Raw genomic sequence first — 12,737 nt, forward strand, 5'->3', positions numbered from 1 at the left:
AATAAGTATAAAATTCACTACCTTGAACCATACTAACAACATTTCCATAATTTACTGTGTCTGTAACAAAGAAAGAAAATATTGTTTCAAGGCTTTAGGGAACTTTATGGCAATGGAACCTGTTGTGTCTCCGCTCAAAGCAAGAGGGACCATTTGACAGCAAGTGGTCTCTCTTGTGGTCTGTCAATGGAATCCACTTGCTCTGAAGTGGCACCACTTGGCAGCAAGTGGGACCTCTTGAGAGACCACTTGACAGCAAGTGGGGCCATTTAAGGGACCACTTGGCAGCAAGTGGTACCACTTGAGAGACCACTTGACAGCAAGTGGGACCACTTGAGAGACCACTTGGCAGCAAGTGGGGCCACTTAAAGGACCACTTGGCAGCAAGTGGGACCACTTGAGAGACCACTTGACAGCAAGTGGGACCACTTGAGAGACCACTTGACAGCAAGTGGGACCACTTGAGAGACCACTTGACAGCAAGTGGAACCACTTTAAAGACCACTTGGCAGCAAGTGGAACCACTTGAAATCCCACTTCAAATTTTCGCCTTCAAATTCGTCACTCCATTCAAGTTCCCTTTGAATGGAGTGACGAATGTGAGAGAGTCTACCGTGACTTGGTGCACAGAATTTCTTCTGACCCCGTTCTGCGTATACCAGATTTCACTTTACCCTTTGAATTGAACACTGACGCCTCACATTATGGGACTGGTGCAGTGTTGTATCAAAAATGTATTGAAGCATCTGGCCGAGAAAAGCGACACGTAGTCGGTTACTACAGTTACACTTTCAAGCCGTCTGAAACAAACTACACTACTACGGAAAAAGAAGCACTGGCGGTTCTGAAGGCCGTTGACTACTTCCGCACGTACCTGGAAGGTACGAAGTTCACTTTGTTCACCGATCACCAGGCACTCACTCATCTCTTGAATATGACCCAAACTAAAGGGCGTATCGCCAGATGGGTGAATTACTTGCAGCAATTTGACTTTACCATCTCGCACCGACCAGGACCGCTTTTAACTGATGCAGATGCTCTATCAAGATTGATGGTACAAAACAACACAGAAAAATCTGAAGAAATCAATGAAGTGAAGCTGTGGGAAGGCTCAGAACAACTGGTTTTTACGGAAGGTCGGTATCAAGTCCCATCAACTCTTGTTTCCAAAGTGCTTTACTTGTACCACGATAGCCCAGAATCTGGAGGACACGACGGCTTTTGGCGTACCTACAACAAGTTGGTCAAGAGGTTTACGTGGCCTCACATGAAGAAAGACGTTAGTCAGTACGTTCGTTCATGCCATGTGTGTCAAGTACACAAAGTCAAGTATAAACAGCCTACGGACACCATGATACTACCTTGCCACTCGAACGTGCCTTTTGAAGTAGTTCACCTGGATTTCGCCGAACTTAACAAGAAACGGGAAGGAGTCAGAAAAACGCAAGCTTTTCTGCTGGCCATAGATGAATGCACCAGGATGGTCGCGGCACGAGCAGGAAAAGAAGATGCAAATAGCGTCATAACCCTTCTCGAAAGGGACATGTTTAGAACTACGCGGACAATCGTATGCGATAACGGCCCCGCGTTCAAGAGTGAAAAGCTAGTAAGATGGGCTCGAGATCACAATGTATCGATCAAGTTCTGTGCGCCATACCATCCTGCGGCGAATGGGCTTGCAGAACGTGCCATACGGGACGTGAAACAATACATCAAGATGTACGATAGTTTTCCTGGGGGATGGAAATGTTCTTTAGAAGCAGCCGTAAAACATCATAACCGATCCTACACAAGTGGCTTGGGGTGCAGTCCACAGTACGCTTCTACAGGAGAGACCCCTATTCTGCAGGCAGACCGTGAGTTGGGACTCTTGGAAAACCTCAAGATTGTCGAGGAGAGGCAACAAAAATCACAGGAGGAGAGGTACCGAAAACGAATGAAAAAGAATTTCGACAAGAGGCATCGAGCAGACATGCCAGACATTCAAGTCACCGACCTCGTACTAGTGAGAAAAGGAATAAGAGATTCCAGTGCCAAATTTTATGGGCCTTACTCTGTGACCAAGACAGCCACCCAGAACGGAATTTTGAAGACTGTCTGGTACACTGGTGAACGTGGATCTGTTGAATGTGCTTCAATTGGGAATGTCTTCAAGTATTACCCCAGGAGGGGTAATTAAAAGAAAGCGGGAAGGGTGAAGCGGTATGAGCCTTTGGACAGAAGATGAAGAAGCGCGAGGGCCGGGGCAGGAAAGAAGAGGGGGATGAAGTGAAAAATAAAGCAGATTAAGATGGACGCCAGTTCCATACTGAAGCTTTAATGCTGTTCCGTTATTTTAAGTAGGAACACTACATATATGAATTTCAAAACTTTTGCCAACTTTCTCTTCTAGCCTGCCGACGCGTTCTCCTGCCTCGAGATTTTATTTTTTTAAAGCTCTCAAGGTTTTCCGCTGTCGGCAAGTTCCGCAGCAGCCTCCATGCCCTGTTCTGTTCCTTTCGCGCATTCTGACACTCAGTGTTCCACCACAAGACGTGTCGTATGCCGGGCAGTCCAGATGTTTGTGGAATGCACTTGGCTGCTGCGTCAGTAAGAAAAGCCGTGAAGTACTGCACAGCTTCATCTATGCCTAATCCGCATATGTCAGTCCAACTTAAGTGAGTAATCTTTTGAAATTGTTCCCAGTCGGCTTTGTTTACTAGCCATTTGGGAACATGTGGAGGACATTCTATATAATGTTGGTGTTCTCAAAACTAAAAGAAAATGGTCACTTCCATATGGATTATTTATGACTTTCCACTGAAGTAATGGTACAAGTAAAGGAGATGCGATACTGAGGTCTATGGAAGGGTAGGTTTTGTTGGCAAGGTTATAGTATGTTGCCTCTTTCCTATTCAACAGGCATGCACCTGATGAAATGAGGAATTGTTCAATGAGATGACCTCGTGCATCACAGCGAGAGTCACCCCACAGACTATTATGTGCATTCAGGTCCCCAAGGACCAGATAAGGTTCAGGGAGTTCGTCTATTAAAGACTGGAATTGAAGTTTTTCAAGACGGTGGTGCAGAGGTATGTACAAAGAGCAGACAGTGACAAGTTTGTTTAGAGTAACTGCTCGGACAGCCACCGCCTCGAGGGAAGTTTGAAGGGGTAATTGTGTGCATGCTATACCTTGACTAACTATAACCGCTACACCACCGGATGGTGGCATGGCATCATCTCTATCCTTTCGGAAGATTACATAGTTACGTAAAAAGTTTGTGTTTGTTCGTTTTAAGTGTGTCTCTTGTACGCACAGCACTCTTGGATTGTATTCATAGAGGAGTTCTTGTAAGTCATCGAGGTTTGGAAGAAGGCCTCGGGTGTTCCATTGTAATATTTCTGTCTGCATATTTAAACAAGAGAGATACTGCTGTGTGTACAAAGAGTATCCTGTGTTGGAGTGAGCTCGTTAATTCAGGTGGCAGGACGGTCGTCTTGCAAAATGGAAAATTCGCAAAAAACAAAATGCGCATACCAAAGAGCGCGCGAAGGCTGTCTCGAGCGAATGGCTCAGCAGCTCCCCGCAAGCCGAAAGGCGAAGGCCAGGGTCGCAGCGCCCCCAGAGAGTTGCGGCGGCAGGCAGCAATAGCCTCCCGTGCACAGGCCGTAAACAGAGCGTGCATCGTGTACTCTATTCCGGAGAGCCGTTTCAGCAGCCGAAGGGGAAGGTCGTGTTTTCGCGCACTCCTCAGCTGTTGTTTCGTGACTCGCACTCTGCGCTGGACGTGCATAGACCACGGAGGAGTGCGGTCGCTTCACCGGTGGCTCACGCAAATATGCTGCCCGTACTCGCGCGCGCCGCAAGCACCGCCGTGCCCGTGGTTCAACGCATGTGCCCTGTGCCTGTTCCCTGGATTACCAACATGGAACTTCGGGCACTGCCTTCTACCCTGTATTGACTGGTTGGTGAGTGATTCTCTATTACTGTTGCGCTTTCTTGTGCTCGACTAGTGAGTGTAGCGACTTGCGCAGCTCAGTCGCACCGTGTGTGACGACAGCGATCTCGAACACAAGCGGACCTACTTCCTTTCAGTCTTCGTTTTTATTGCAGAAACGCGAGTGTTTTTTTTCCCCCAGGAACGTGAGCGTTCTTTAGGGAACCAGCTTGACTTTTCAGGCTTCTTGACATTAGCCAGCCGCTATGCTACTTATACCCTGTGTGTCCTTTTCTTGTGTTTATAGTGATGTAGCGTGCGCACTGCTAAGGTTTGCTTACTTTCAGTGCGTACTCTCGCGCTACTGATAGCACAAGTACCGCCGGTGTTTACGTATCGTGAGTGTGCTTTGCGCCTAGCGTTATATTTTTCTTCAGGTTTGCATGTGAGCTTCCTTTTCGAGAACCCGTGCGATCTTTCATTTCAGCCTACCCGCCTCCGTTTCTTTTTTATGGTGTGGTTTTGATGCTTGGTAGCTGCTAGCTTGTTAATAAAACCCGCAAGCTTTGTTTCCGCGCTTACCTGTAGTGTAGAGTGCTCACTACAGGGAGCTATTTACTTTTAGCAAATGTGTTCTTGTGAATCTCCGCTACATTTAGTGCGAGTACTGTCGGTGTTAGACTACTTCTAGCAATTGTGCCTTTTGCCAGTGATTACTTGTGACTAGTTCTTAGCCATTGTGTGTGTGCTTGTTTGTGTTCTTGCTCTCAGCTGAAGTGGGTGTCTTCTGCCTCTGCGGAGCATGCGTAATAGCGTGTTTGAGCACTTTTTTTTTCTTCAACATTGTTTTTGAGTGCTTTTTCCCTGTATCACACTACACCACGAGTAGCGAGTACAGTGAATAACCAGTGCCTTTTCCCCCCACGATAACCACCGGCTCTGCCGAAAAGTGTTTTTTTTTCCAGAACTCAGCCAACTAGTGCTTTACGCGAAAGTGTGTGTGTGCGAGTGGGTGTGTGTGTGGGTGTGTGTGTGTGCACGACCCACAGACCTCAGTCAGCTCCCCTGCACAACCATGGACGACCAGGACAGGTACAGACCTTCCGAGGACGCGAAGGCACTCGCGCAAGCTATGATGCCGCCACCTGGAGCACTGCCGGCCCGACCTGTGCGAAACCCCAAGCACAAACGTGGCGCAAGTTTTGGTGGCATTCCTTTCGCCCAGCTGGAAAGCCTGCCATCTTGGACTCTACAAGAGTCCAGAGAGAACGTGGTCATGGCATGGAAGACTGCTGCTGCAGATGCTGTACGACACTTGTCGAAGGCCCCGCGCGGAGTCCCCATGTCTACCAGTGCCCCTGTTGCTGCGGAAGAGGAGATGGACATGTCCACGTCACGGAAGCGTCCCCGCACTCAAGACAGCAGCGATGATGAAGCAGACACAAGGCGCAAGCTGGTCCCAGCCAACCCTCAAGGAGAGAGTGACACCAGTGCCGACAGCTCGGATTCCCGGCTGTCCTTTGATTCCCAATACACCGAGGACTCTACCGACAGTTCTACAAGCAGCACTACCATCGGGGTGGCCTCGGTGATCCAAGTAGACCCCCCTGCTGTGACCACAGGCCCTCCAGGCGTACCTGCCGTTGATTTTCCTGAAAGAAATGCAGAATGAATGGACGAAGCGCTTCACCACGAGACCATGTCCCTCACCCTGCCGCGGCTTTACTGACGGATGCCACAGGTGCCCATACCACAGGAAAACCTCGGAGGAAGAGGAACAGGAATCGGCGCAGGAGGGAAACTGTACCTGTTTTGCAGAGTGCAGCGGTTTCCCCACCCTCTTCTGGGAGCCAGTACATGCAGACCACAAACACGGCTCCACCCCCAGCGCCGCACTGCCCTCAGACACGTAGCTCACCCTACCAGTGAGACAGTTGACGATAAGGGCTTTCAGACAGGCCGCTCCAAGGGTGCCCTTCGTCGTACCAGAAAGCTGACTTAAGCAGCTCTTCCCATAGACCCTGCGTTGGTGGGGACGGTGCTCTACCGGCCTGCTTCCGCTGGAGGCTCGTTCCGGAACTGCCCCAGACTGACCATAGCCCAGGCACTCTCGCTGCGCTCGGGAGTTGCTGCGATCCGGGTAAACAAACATTGCAACGTGGTAGCAGTGGACGTGACTTCCCAGGATTGCCTTGATCAGCTCTTGGCCCTCACAGAGCTCAAGGCAATTCCAGTGACCGCCAGGCAGCCTGCAGACCACCGAACCAGTATGGGATTCCTCCACGGTGTGGACAGCGACTCTGCTGACGAGAACCTGCTGTGTGGACTCCAGTAGGCTGTACGGGTCCTTTCGGCTTCCAGAGAAGGCCGTACCGTCACGCTGCGCTTTGAAGGCCCAGTTCCCCCAGACCACGTGACACTGTTCCGAGTACGATTCCCAGTCCGACCAGCCAGACCATGGCCACTCCAGTGTAGGCAGTGCGGCCGGAAAGGCCACGTGAGGGAGACCTGCAACTGGCCAGACAGCTGCATCCGTTGCGGCCGGTCTCACCCAGGAGAGTCGGACTGCCAGCATCTCCGTTGTGGGAACTGCGGGGGCCCTCATCGTGCTGACACACCAGACTGTCCTCGCTGGCAGGAGCAGAGACGAGTGGCTACCATCATGGCCTCTTCGACAACAGCCCTCTCCAGACGAGCAGTCGCGGCAGTTTCAAGGGAAGAGACGAGGGAGGTCCGGTCCTATGCCGGTGCAGTGAAGGGCCACGCGGCATCAGCCAGACCAACCCCAGCACCACGCAACCTCCGCCGGCCAATCCCTGCTGCCGCAACCAACACTCCAGCTGAGCCTGCAGCCCCGGCTGCTCCTGTTGTCCGACCTCCAGCTCGTGTCTCCACGCCTGCAGCCGCCACCCCCAGGGCCCAGCCAGCCGAGACCTCTGCCCCGACACTTCTAGTGGAACAACTTCTGGGCCCCCTTCTGCTCTCTTTGCAGGCAGTCACTGCCTTGCTTCCACCAGAGCACCCGCTTCGTGCCATCTGCCTGCAGGCAGGGGCTTGGCAACAGAACAACTTTCATGGCTAGTCCTCCCACCAAACGACGTCAGTCCCGACGCCCGAGCGTCCTCCAGTGGAACGTCCACTGGCTGGGACCATGGAGAGACGACCTCGCACAACACCTGTTCCACAACGACTACGACGTCCTCGCACTCCAGAAGGCAAAGCAGCTCCGACTTCCAGGCTACGTCGCTACAGCAGCCGGACCAGCTGCACCCTGACCGACTCCAGTGCTGCCACTTGTCTGGACGACAACCACCCACAAGGACTTTCCCGCTGTGCCATCTACATGAAGCGGGACCTGCTGCAGGCGGAGGTATTCGTGGCCGACCTGGTCGGAGGGCCCTTCGAGTGCTGCGCCGTCCGTGTCCGCCTCGACGGGGTTGACACCACAGTGGCCAGCGTCTACATCAGACCCAAGGAACCCTGGGACCTCGGGTGTCTTCGGCAGCTTGGGCACCAACTGGGGAAGGACTTCCTGCTGTGCGGAAACGTCAACGCCCACCATCCAGGTTGGGGCGGCCGCAGGACCGACGTACGAGGGCGCGAGATGCGAGACATCTTGCTGCAGCTGGGCCTGGTGATCCTGAACACAGGGGACGTCACATACCTGCGTCGCGAAGCCAACACCACCACCACAGCCATAGATAGACGACCTCAGCGTGGCCACGGAGGGTTGCCGGTCTGGTCCGGAAATGGCCTGGAAAAGGTCGCCATTTCCGGACACCTGGGGTTCGGACCACCTGCCCATCCTACTCACCCTTTTCCGAGGCAAGGCCCCCAGGAATCGAGAGTACCGTGTGGTAGACTGGCGGGTATACCGGCAGCTGTTCAGGCAGGACACGGGTAACAAGGACCTCATGGAGCTGGTGGCTGACAGTGCCCGGGCTGCAACCGTCGCTTTCAAGGCGCAGCAAGGGCAACCTGTTCCAGACATCCGGCACCGAGCCTTGAGAGCAGCACGGAGGCGGGCAGAACGCCAGGCTCTAATGAAGGGACAGCCAGAGCTCTGGACAGTGTTCCGGAAGGTCGGCGCCGCCTGCATCTCCATCGACCGATCACGGGACGGCACCAAGGCCTGGCGCCTGCTGATGATGCCACGGCCGTTCAACCAAGTGATGTCTCTGGCCGTCCACCTTTCCATCCAGGCAGCGGTCCTGGCAGAACACCTGGCTGACGAATTTTCTCCAAGGGACATTGCCTAGCTGTCTGCTGCACCAGCCCTTGCTTCCCTGCAGTATTCTGCCACTTGCCACCATCCTGGGTGGACAGCCGCACAAGTACAAGAGCTGTGCTGCGCACCCACCAGGAAGTACGAGTTGGAGGCTGCCCTTGCAGGATCGAAAAGACGAAGTGCCCCGGGAGATGATGGTGTCACCTTCCAGATGCTCCGTAACCTGGACGGAGCTGGCCGCCAGCACCTGCTCGAGTCTGGAGCAGTGGGATCCTACCGGAGTCATGGCGCACTGCGGTTGTCGCCCGATCCTGAAGCCCCGGAAGAAAGCCATGGCCCTCCCCTCGTACAGGCCAGTCTCTCTCACCTCGGCACCCTGCAAGGTACTGGAGAAGGTGGCCTTGGAGCGACTCGAGTGGATTGCTGGCCAACTCGAGTTCTTCCCGGAACAATTGACTGGCTTCCGACGCCACCGGTGCACAGCCGACTCCATCTCTGACGTCGTCGCCACCCTTGAGGATGCCAAGAGCTGTGGTGACGTGGCCATGCTGCTCCTGCTGGACGTGGAGAGTGCCTTTGACAGTCTCCCACACGAGGTCGTCGAGACGTCCCTGGACTGACTTGGCGTTGACGGGTGCCTCCGTAGCTTCGTGACTGCCTTCCTGACCGGTAGGACCTTCCGGGTTAGAGTCGGAAAGGAGACCAGCAAACCCAGGGACATCACCGCAGGTGTACCACAGGGCTCTGTGCTGAGCCCCTTCCTGTTCAACCTGGCAATGGCAGGGCTCCCCGCTTCTCTTCCGACAGGCACCAGGTTCCTGGCCCGCTGCTCCGTCTACACCGACAACGTGGCACTCTGGGCCCGGGGACCGAGGCGGTCCATTCCAGCCATCAGGACATCACTGTAGGTGGCCCTGGATGCAGTGTTCGCCTACCTGAGTCGCATCGGACTCAAGGTCTCCGCAACCAAGACCGAGGCCCTGCTGATCCACCCGCTGGCCGCAGCACGACGCTACGTGAAGCAGCTGAGGGTCGGCAACCGCAACCTGCCTTGGAAGCTGGCAGTGAAGTACCTGGGACTCACCATCGACCACCGTCTCACCTGTGTCTCAGCTGCCAAGGTCGCCTGCACACAGGTAAGATGTGTCCAGGGAGCCATCAGCAAGCTGCAGCAGCGTGCACGCGGCTGCTTAACCAAGCTGGCGCTTCGACTCAACCAGGCTTCAGCGTGCTCAGTCCTGCTGTACGCCTTTTCACTGGTGGCCCTGACGCCTGCCAGGAGACTGGACCTGGGGGGACATCACAGGAGAGCAGTGAGGGCCATCCTGGGGCTCCCCAGGTACTCCCCCATGGCAGCGACCCTGGCCTAGACTGGAGAGTGGCCCCTGTCCCTGCGCATGCTCCAGCGTGCTCTGGGGCACGTAGACCGCCTACACCGTGCTGCCGACGGCAGAACCCTCCTGGAGCGATTTCCCGGCCACCCGAGGTCACGGATGGGTGGTCTCTGTGCACTCTATCACCAGATGGTCCCGGACCCGCGAGACCCGGTGGCCCCTCCACCACCAGCCGCCTGAGGTCCACCTGTACCTGGACGGTGTAACCAAGCGCCGAACGCCTGCTGCAGCACTGCAACAGGCCGCCGTCTCCAAGCTCCAGCAGCAACTGGCAGGGCGGCTCCAGGTCTTCACTGACGGATCCGTCATGCCAGACGGCTCAGCGGCGGCTGCCCAAGTTATCCCATGCCGGACCATCAGCAGACAGTGTTTACCCTTCCCGGCGAGCTCGGCGGCCGCGGAGCTGGCAGGGCTACATTTGGTGGCGGACCTGCTGGCCGAGGACGTTCCGGCTGAATCGGTCGCAGTCCTGTGTGACAGCAAGGCAGCCCTGCAGACGCTGGCCAACCATCGCCCTGCCGGGCTCAAGGGCAGTGTCATGAAGCCTAGGGCAGGTCGCACTCCGCCTCGAGAAATACGAGTAGGTAGGCCGGTAATCTATTTCAAGAAATGTCGATGGTGGCGTTCAGAGAGGTACAAGCGGCGAGCCAGGTCAAGAGGGGGAAAAGGAGGCGCGTCACCCCAAGGAAAGGCGCGATTCAGTTCGACAACTTCAGGAAGGCGACCTTGTTCGAAGGGCCAACGTCGAAAGATCACAAAAGCTAAAAACCTCGTCAGGCCGAACACAAAGGGACAATGGCCCCAGTTTTCCTTCTGTTTCTGGAGCACCTGTCACATCCCTGCGGAGAGCCGGCTGAAGGGCCGAATGAGGTATGACTACGTAGTGTTTGTGCGTTGTGCAGCCTCTGGAGTGCTCGAAAACCGCCGGGACCGCGACCCCATTGCGTGCGATTAAAAGCACCATGAGAAGAGGCTCTACGGCCAGTTTGAGTAACTCTTGCACAGGTGTGTTAAAAATTGTTACTCAGGGTTGCATTGGAGATGCAAATGTGAGCTTAATGTCTCCATAGTAGGCGATTATTGGCGCCCGTGAACAAAGACGGATGTTAGAACAATTGTAGCGCTCGCTTGATACGAGTTTGTTCAGCATCCGCGTGCTTGACCAATGCTCTCAGCGGGACAGAACCGATTAAAGTGGCCAGCGATGAAAAGAAGGAGGCAGCCGTTCTATGTTGGGACGACAGTGGCAACGAGTATGATGCGCTCTACTCGAGCAAGAATTTGGGTTCTCGAGAGATAACTTGCTGCGCTTCAGAAAAGGAGTGCGCTTGCATTGTGTAGGCCATTCATCAGTTGCAGTGTTATCTCAGAGGTGCTAAATTTAAAGTAGGGACATACCATTTTCCCCTTACGTGGCTGCGAACCGTGACATCGAAGAACAGTCGCCTTGTGAGCTAGAGCTTGATTCTTCAAAAATATCATTTTAACATTAGGTATAAGAGCAAATTAAAGGGAAACGCTGACGTGCTCAGCTGCTCTTTCTAAGCCATTCTGGGGTGCTCTTGATGTATCAAAACTGATATTTTAGTTTTTTTCGTGCAACTTATTATGTGAAGTTTGTAAGGCAGCACGTCTGGTTTCTCAGCTCAAGTGAGTCCTGAGAGGTAGAGTGTGAGCTTTTGTTAAAAGCTAGTGAAGAAAATTGGTCACCGTCATTTTTCTCTTTTGGCTTGGTTTGTTCGAAGGGGGCTAAGTGCTTGCTTGTGCATGTGGTCTAGTTTCAGAGACGCTGTCGAAGTTTTCGGCAATTACTCCGACAATGCGACAAGCGAAGGCGAGTTCCTGGCATTCAACAACGGACCCTTTCGTCGTCCTTGCGAGCAGCAGCGGTGACTGCTGCCCTCCGTGACTCATTTGGCGAGGGGGAAGCTGTTATGACCTTCAACAGTAGGCGCCATGCTGTCACTGAAAAACGTAGCCGGGCAGCGCTCCCAAGCCTGGAACCCCAGCTCTCTCGGAACCAGCGTCCAGCGGCAGGGAGCGACAAAGGGATTAGAAGACGGTACGTGAGCCTTAGTCCCTACAAGCAATTCCTCCGGGCCGCCTTAATTAGCGAGACGGCGAAGCCGACCAACCGCACAGGTCGTGTCTCCACGATTCAAGTGTTTACTCCTTGGCTGCGCTTCCTATGAAAGGCAGAAGAAGCAACTGAACCGTCAAATTGTTCCGGGAAGGAGCCCCATTTCCCCTATCCTCAGAGCATTGCGTCAAGAGGGGCAATAACTATTCGGCGGACCATGTGCTACTGAATTATGCTCTGTGGGCGGTGTATTGTGTGTGTGTGTGATTGACGTCCCAATGAAGGAGGAGGAGCTCGAAAGGGTTTAAAACGACGCTGCAGAGTCCAGGACATCGCTCTGAACCATGTAACGGTTCAACCACTACGCTCGCGGTTTGTGAACTCCTAACCTTATGCTGTAAATAAGTGTAAATAGTGCCATAAACCTGTTTGTTTTTCGTATCCCCATCTTGTCAGCCTTCGTTACCTCCACCCGAAGCTACACCGCTACCACAAGAGACCGGGCAGACCCCGGTCTGCAACAACTGGTGATCAGCGCTGGGATCCGAAGCGACAACTGAGGTGAACAGCGCGGAGAGCCGCAACAGCACCATGTCGTGCCTAAACTGCAAATCATATGTATTCCTCAATCCGAAACAAATTTACTGGTTCCCTTGCAATCGTCAAGCAAGCGACTGGTTACATCAACAAAGTGCCCTTCGTAAATGTTTCTTTCAGCGCCGTTGTCAGTTCAACGATTTTCCTTAGGGTGCCTGTTCCAAAAATATCATTTGTTCAAGTCTTCCGTTGTTACATTTCGTCGACACTTTTCTGTCTGATCATTGTTAGTGCTGTTGCTTGTATTATCAAAAAGGTGAAGGCAAAAAAATGGAAATGTGAGCACAACTGTGGTGCATTATGACATGGAGTGAAAGTGCAGTTCAATTTATGTGCTTGCTGAAAAACTGCTCATGTACTATTTTACTAATTTTTTACAGTTCGTTTCAGACTTTAAAAGGATGACTGGAATCGATGCAAAAGAAAAAATCAAGCTCGGAATCAATCTGCTTCTTTCTCTGGCACACAAACGTGATGGGTCATGACGACGTCTTTCAAGGAATTATGGATGCAACGCAA

General features: G+C 53.4%; 1 long non-coding RNA gene across 1 annotated transcript in view; it reads right to left on the reverse strand.

Annotated features, from left to right (window-relative positions):
- Positions 1-12,737, reverse strand: part of LOC142796311 (uncharacterized) — a 161,603-nt gene that overhangs the window by 24,047 nt on the left and 124,819 nt on the right. The gene's annotated exons all lie outside the window — the stretch shown is intronic.

This window comes from Rhipicephalus microplus, chromosome 2, assembly GCF_043290135.1.
Source record: "Rhipicephalus microplus isolate Deutch F79 chromosome 2, USDA_Rmic, whole genome shotgun sequence".
Classification (NCBI taxonomy): domain Eukaryota; kingdom Metazoa; phylum Arthropoda; class Arachnida; order Ixodida; family Ixodidae; genus Rhipicephalus; species Rhipicephalus microplus.